General features: G+C 35.6%; 1 protein-coding gene across 1 annotated transcript in view; it reads left to right on the top strand.

Moving 5' to 3' along the window:
* The window catches only part of ZRANB1 (zinc finger RANBP2-type containing 1), a 47,621-nt gene that overhangs the window by 378 nt on the left and 39,276 nt on the right, over positions 1-7,967 (top strand). The window lies entirely within an intron of this gene.

The following is a 7,967-nucleotide window of genomic DNA, read 5'->3' on the forward strand; positions in this document are numbered from 1 at the left end:
GCGCGGCCCCCGGCCCGGCGGCGCCGCGGGGGGCGGCGGAAGAGCCGCGCGGGAGCGGCGGGGGTCTAAATACAAAGGCAGGAAACTCTCCTGAGCGGGGCTTTTCCCTCGCGTTTGCTTCTCCCGACACTGTGCTGCAGTACCTTGGCTGCTGGAGTGAGATCATTCCTCTGCTGCCTCCCGCTTCTGCTCGCTGTGGGTGCTTGGTGTTGTTTTTCTTTCCTTTTTTCTTTCTTTCTTTTTTTCTTTCTTTTTTTTTCCTTTCTCTCTTTTTTTTCTTGGCTATGTCTCTGCCTCGGTTTGTATACCGTGGTAGATCAGATGCTGTGAGCGACTGGACTGTGTTTGTGGGTTTTGGGCAACAGTTTCCATGATGTTGTCTGTCATGCGATATCGTGTATTGATACTTGATCGGGAATAAAGTACAGCATAGGAAAGATTTGCGATTCAAGCCTGCTTTTATGAATTCATTTTTTAAAAAAAACAAATCGATAAAAGAATAAGCTAGACCTTGGTAGTCTGTTCTTCCAGCGCCTTTATGACTCTGCCTTCACACTCCCACGCTGAAGCAACTTCCTGTCAGGACAAGGTAAAACTTCTCTGAGGAGGTCGTGAACGTGTCCGTGGATAGCTGGAGCATTACTTTTGCGTGGCGAAAGGCACTCTTCCCGCTCCTCAGCCCGGATTTCGCACACTCCCCCTCCAGAGTAGTCACTGCTCTCTCAGGAGTAGGGGCTGGGAGAATGATGGGAAAAATCAATCTGGGGCTCCTGCTTGGCAGATGCAGCACAGCTGCTAAGGTCTCTTTGCCAGCACGGTGACTTTTAGTTATCACAATAAAGAAAACATTTTCTAGAATTCTTATGAATTGGTGGTGTAATTTTTTTTGACAGGTTGCATATAATGTATGTCAGCAGTCTCTACTCTCTTGTCTACCCAACTCACTAAAAGCAGTGAAACTGGCATATGGGTTTAATACGATGATCTGTTTGTTGATGAAAAAATTGAAAGGTGAAACGCAATGTGTAATACCTTCACTTCCTGTTGATTCCTTTAATGCATGCTATTGAAAAGCTTGTTCTGTTAATATGTAGACAGAACATCGTAACAGTGGTTCAGGAGGGATTTGTCATGCTTAATTTTGCTCTTCCTTCTGCAAATCTAATATTTAGTCTTCAGGGACTGCAGAAGTGGTTCGCAAAGCCCGTTTTTCGTCTTTTCAGTGGTTATCGGAAGGAGGAGATACGGGTGAGCTGCAGGAAGAGTTGTAGAACTCTCTTCATTATCCTCCTTCCGAAGGCCAAGTTGAATTGGTGTCCTTTAGCATGCAGAGTCTAGCGTTTCGTATGTAAAAGATCACTTTGGTTTAGGTTTGTCACCGTAATGAAAGGAAGTCATCTTTTGGATGAACTGCATTTTGTAGGATTTGTGAAACTTCAGTTATGTGGTGTAATTCTCTTGAATAAAAAGTTAATTAACTTTTCTTCTGCCTTTTAAATAAGGACAGGGAGGTGGGGATGACTGTTCAGACTGTAATCTGTTGTTGTATTTTATTGTCTGCATTAGTGTTTTCTCAGAAGTATAATAGTTAAAAATATTAGTCTAACTGGAAAACTGAATGGTGTAAAAGCATCAATAGCATCACAGAGGCATAGCTTAAATTGCAAACTAGTTAAAACACAGAATTAGTCAGGATAACATTTTCAGTCTTAGACTTGTGTGTGGCCATTCCAATCTTGCATTATTCAGGAGGTAAATTCCTTTGGTGGGAGGGGAGGAATCCCATCCCTCTTTAGAGTTCATTGCAAGATAGTGAAGTTTGCCAATACACTAGATACATTGAAGTATTATTTATATGAGAAGTTATTTTAATGCAGTCAAATAATCAAACACGCACTCAAGCACTTCAATATGAAATTTACTAGCTGCTTAAGGTAGTATTAAACTAGGTGTTAGCTTTCTCTTTCCAGATTCTCTTTGCCATATCAGTTTTGCCATGAATTGAGATTATGCAGAACTTTAGATGAATACATTCCTCATCTTGTGACATTATATTAATGATAGTAACACATTTAAGCTGCTAGTACAGATTATTTTTTTGTTAACCAGTTCTGTTAGTAATCTCATGTCCCTTTCTCTCTCTAAACTTAAAGAACGTGTTATTTTGAGCTATTCAAAATGTATGTCAACAAGTAATTCCCACTTTAACTGAATTAATTACAATTCAGTCTCCTGTTACTAAAATGGAACTAAACTTAAGTTTGGCAACTGAAAATGGCAGACTTAGCCATAATAGAGTTCTTGATTTAAATTTTTCTCAGTGTTACTATAGATGAGAAGGAAACGAGGCAAAACTGAAATGAGAGTACCCTTTTCTTTTCTGGTATTTGTTTAAATACAGCTGATGAAGCGCTTACTGCTTTACTTGTCAAATGGCATAGCTATTAATATCAAATTAAAGAGCAGTGAATATAACTTTGTAATGTCAAATGGAATTTGTTAGACCTACCTAAAAGATAAAGTCTTGTTTTAAAGTTCTCAGTCATACCTCAGGTGCTTTGCTAGTATTTAAACTTGTAAAACTTGTTATATGGTTGACATTACTTTAAATTGCAGAGAATTAGAATGATTCAGTTAACTGAGTTTTGTTTTTTCTTTCTGCTTGCTTTTATGTCATCAAGTGCTAAAGCACAGGTTCTCATACCTAAGTAACAAAGTGAATTTATGTAGAAAAAAAATTATATTTTTTTCCTTCCTGCGATGAATTAATGAAAAATTCAGTGAGATTTTGAAAGCTGTAACTTAAAATGTCTTGACCATTCTTTGTATTTCTGGCATGATTATGAAGCAAACAGAAGTTTCCTTAGAATTTCATATAATGTTTTAAGTGCTTTCCTTTTTCTGAATAGGGTGAAGTAATTGTAAGAGTGTGTTTTTCTTTTTCTTTTTTTTTTTAAGTTGATTTCAGGGTTACTGCAAATTCTGTTAAGATAGTATGCAGTATAGTCAAACTGTAAAGCAGAACAAACTGAACTTTCTGCATTCACTTCAGCCTTTAATTTTAGGTCATCTTGAATCAGTTTGTTAAAATCAGTAGTACTCTTTCACTTTAGGAAACTTTGAGTAGGGTCCAGAGGATTATAGCATACTGAAATTATTGTCTTTTACAGTCTCACTAGAAGTGAAAAAATTTAAAATACTCTTTTTTTCAACTGATATACTTAATGTTCTCGATATATTTAAAAGGGAGGAGTATTATTTTTTTTTTACTCAGTGAACTGAAGGTCAAGTGGAGTTGTCAGTTTTGCCACTTATGCTTGGCCTTTGTTAGTTTTGACAAAGTTTTTTCTTATTTATTTATTTATTTATTTATAACAAATTAGGGATTGGCCATCATTGGAGTTCTTGAAAATGTGACTGGGCATTAGGGATTAAAAGGTTAATTCTTTTGGAGTTTTCTTGAAATACAGGATTAATAATAGAACTTTTATCTCTTTGGTGTCTTATAGTTGAACATGTTTTAAAGAAGAATTGTAGTTTTTTGACATAAGTCTGAGAACACCTTAGTCTATAATGTGAGTGACTCCGTATTTCCTTATTTTTGTGGCATTAACAGATTTTTAAGAAGCTATGTAGTCAAATTAAAGTTGTATAGACCTGAGACTTTCCAATAAAACTTTTTCCTATGCTGCTGTGACATTTATGCAAAGTCTTACTTTGATGAAGACTAAAGAGAAGTGGTCTAGAGAGGGAAGAGCAGGGAATGAGTGGACTGAGATTTGGAGAACAAACTGTCTTTACAAAGGAGGGGTTGTACAGAGACTTTGGATCAAAAAATCAGAAGAAATAACAAGTTTTTTACAAGGAAAATGGGGACGTGAGATACATCTTTTTCTCTGTATTCTTCCCTGTATGTGCTTAGCATCATGCCTACAGAAACAGCCAGGTCTGCAGCCTTCTGCATTCTCTGCTGTACAACAGATATAGTTAAGTTGGCATTTTTCCATTTCATTATTTAAATTTATCCTGATATAATCTGTCCTGCTTGTCCTTAAAACAAGGATACAGTTTTTATATGTTTTTTCTTTAGTAAAGTGAAAATACTTGTTGCTGGGATTGGCTACTATTTTTCTTGTATCCACGTTTGCATTTTATTTGAACAAAAGTGAGTACTTTTAAGACAAATGCTGGAGAAGGCAGCTGCCAGCATCTCTTTACTTTATTTTTTTCTTTTTTCTTTTTTTTTTTTTTTTTTTAAGGCTGAGTTCAGAATTGAATTGAAAATGTTTGGAGGTAATAAGAGGTAAGAGGTGGGTACAAAATGAATACCAGGTGTGCAGCCTGCTGTCTGGAGTGTGTGTGGCAGTGGAAGAATGGACCCTTGTCCATTTTGATAAGTGTAAATAGGACTTTTTCCTGAAACTGTTACTTTTGAGGAAAGAAACTACAATCTTTTTTTGTGCCAGAAGTCAGTACGCAGTGACATTTTATTAGGAGTGTGTTTACCATTGCTTTTGTCAACAGCTGCTGAGGTTTAAAGATCCTCCTCCTGGTTCTTTGATTTTGGTTTGACCTATTCTTGAGTAGTCTTAATAAAATGGAAAAAAGTCTGAGCTACTGAAGGTGTTTACAGATGCTAATAATCCTCTGTAATGTATGTGGTGCTCTACCCTCTTTTAGACAGACCAGAGTTAGCTTTTCTGAACTAAAAAAGAGATTTGTCTGAACCACGGCTTACATGACTCTGGAAAGCAAAATAAACTTGAGTGGTCTGTTTTGCTTTCAGTAGGTTACTACTATAATGATCAAGCCACCTTTTAGTGGCTTTGAAGTTTATGCACTTTTCTAGAAGCATTCATTTGAAAATTATGCAGTTTTTAGAGAGTGTGTGTTCACTACATCATCCAACAAGAAAAAATGACCATGATAGACTACATAAATATGGATAATTCTTTCAAAAAATAGGAAACTTGTGTTTGTAAAGATGAATGTAGCTTTGTATGAGAGTCCTATCCTTGGTTGTAAAGACGATGAGTAAGTGCATTACTGATGACTTGTACTTCTTTCAGGCTGATGGGCTTGAAAGTATTTCTTTCATCCCTATTCTTCTTCCTAGGATCTAAGCAAGGATTCAGTAGAGAGAGCTATGATATTTCTTAGAGGGCTGCTAGCTGAATACTTCCCTGAAACGGAGCTTTCATCTAGAGATCTGGGTCTTAAGTCTTCTGCAGTTTCAAGAACTTTTGAGTAGGTGCCTGTTTTTGTGCTAGATCTCTCTTTTTATTTCGCACTGCCTATGATTGTTCAAGGTTTATTTTGTGGTAATTTTTTTTTAAATGCATGACAAAAGCGTGTGTACCTTCTGCCACAGTCCTGTGGGTTTAGATTCTGAGAGTAAAAGCTTCCCCGTACAGTGCTTGTTGAAAAACAATTTTTATCTTGCTGAAGGGTTGAGATGGCCTACTGGACTATTTACATTTCTTTTTCTTTCTTTCTCTCTCTTTTTTTTTTGACCTCTATATTACTGTTTTGTTTGGCAGGGATAAAAATAATTGTCACCTCATAGCTTTTAAATGGTTTATTTAAAGAAGATTGTTCAGTGTTGTCTTTAGCAGAAACTTATTCCCATTCTCTTCCCTCCACCTCCAATAGCTCAGTGTTTTAGGACTGTCATTCTGAAACCTTTATAACAGTACCAAATTCCTCGTGCAGTTTAACTTAAGTTGTTGGATTTGCGTTGTGGATTTGCAAAATATGGATCACAAATAATAAGCTTCAAAAAATGTGTGTAATAGTGACTTAAATGAATCCATCATTCCTTCTCCAGGAAGTGGAATTTTTTTTGAATATATTTTATTAAAAAACCTTTGTTACTCTCAATTTTTGTTCTGTGGTATTTGATACTGAATTTATTTTGTGTACTATGTGGTAGCAGTCTTTGTGCGCTGTGATATTAGAATGTATGCTTCTTGCTTGCTTTCTCATGCTCTTTTAAATTCTTTTTAAAACTATTTTGATCCTTTCCTCTACTGTCTAGCTCGTATCTTAGAGCTAGATAAAACAGTGCAACTGAATGGGGTTAGCACTAGAACTTGAAGTCTTAATGACAGTCCAATTGGAAATGCATATATCAAAGACTGTCCTTAACTGTATCTGAAAGTAGCTTTCTATTAATTAGGAGGAAACTACACACTGGTTGATGCTGAAAGTGTGTGTATTTTTCTGTTTTATTTGGAGGCAGGTGTGTTTTTTTTCTATCAAATGGTGAGTGTGTTTGGATCTAGTCATGTTTCAATTTGTGTCTAGCTGCTATTGAGGAGGTCTAGAGGATAATTACTAGAACTGAATGTCAAATGTACAAGTTTAATATGATATTTCCTTGGTAGCTGGACAGATTTAAGTGTTTTTAGGTTCTGATGTCTGATTCCACAGTTTGGTTTTATTCAGAGTATGACATCTGGTTTTCCTCATCTTGTGTAAGAGTGGCTGAGATCTAAACAAAACTGAGTCTTATGTTTTAGGCATGTAGTCTAAACACATGTAAAATATGTTTTTGTATTTGGCCCATTTTTTTTATTAAAAAAAGCCCCCCAAGCCCCTCTTGTTCAACTAGAGAACTCTGTACAAATCAAAGGTGGTTTTAAAATGAAGTGTTTTATAACAATTCTATTGTGTTTTATTATTGTTTTTGTTACTATACCATACCTCTTTATTTTTCAGTCAGTATTCCTCTGTTGCTGACTGTTCATGATAATTAACTTAGTTAATTGCCATTGCTGGATAATTCTTGTAGTTCTGTGAGTTTTCTATCATAGCTCATTATTTTGAATTGGTTTGCTTGGTTTATGATTAGTATTGTGTGGGAGATGGTATTATGTAACTGTTGATCTGCTTATTCTCATTTTTCCAAATGGTATTGGTTTCTAAGTAAGCAGCTGTATTTTGTCCTTCCTAATGTGTGGTAACATCTCATCTAAACATTTGTTCACTATACCTGAGTCTAACCCTCCCCTCTTCCCCAAATCTTTTGAAGTAAGAGAGGACACTGAATTGGGATCATCTGCCTCAAAGATAATTCTTTTGTAGTTTGTTCTCAGCAATTAAGGCTTTACTAACTTTTAATCACAAATTTATTAGTGAGGTGTAATTTGACCCAATTAAGATCAGTAACAAATAAAATTGGAACTTAAACATAAGCTTCGCAGAGGGATCAACTGCAATGGCTAAGAGTAGGCTTAAACAAAAATGCTTTAAGTATTAAACATCATAATAAAATGTGCAACTGAAAAAATGAAATGTTAAGTACTGTCATGTATTAATTCTAGAGTCAATTTCCAGTTTTTGTAAAGATTCACAAAATCACTATGTTTAAGATCACTTTAAAAGTAACTTAAGATATCTTCAGCTTGCTTATGGATGGGTATAGGTAATATGTGCCCATACTCCCAGCCAGTTAGAACTTAAACATTTTTACAACTGGAAATACCTAACGTTGAGCTTACTGTAATGCAGGAAAATGTTCGTAGCTAAGTCTACATCCTAAGCTAAAGTCCGTTTACAGTTCTTGAAAAAAGGCATCAGAAATGCAAGATCTGAAATGTTTGACTTACAGTACAGAGTATTTGCAGAATTGTTATCCCATTACACTAAAACTGCATATAAATTCTCTTGCTTATATAAAGTTAATCTTTATGGATCATTTGAAATATTAGCCATTGCATTAGAAATGTGAATGGAGTAATGAAAAGAAAGCTGAAAGCAAAACCAGCGTATTTATCTGAATATGAGAAACCTCTAATAAAGTAGATTTAAGATGCATTGATTTATAGATTAGCATCTCATTTCAAAATGAAAGCAATTTTTGCTTAACTGTAGATAACTGAGGCTTATGGTCAGAATTTACCCAGTGAACAGAATCCTAAACCTGAGCATTTTGTAAAAGTTACTACTTCGTTGGTGGTGTGTTT

The sequence above is a fragment of the Rhea americana genome, unplaced genomic scaffold (assembly GCF_003343005.1).
Source record: "Rhea americana isolate MKP2758 unplaced genomic scaffold, rheAme1 scaffold_145, whole genome shotgun sequence".
In the NCBI taxonomy this organism is placed as follows: domain Eukaryota; kingdom Metazoa; phylum Chordata; class Aves; order Rheiformes; family Rheidae; genus Rhea; species Rhea americana.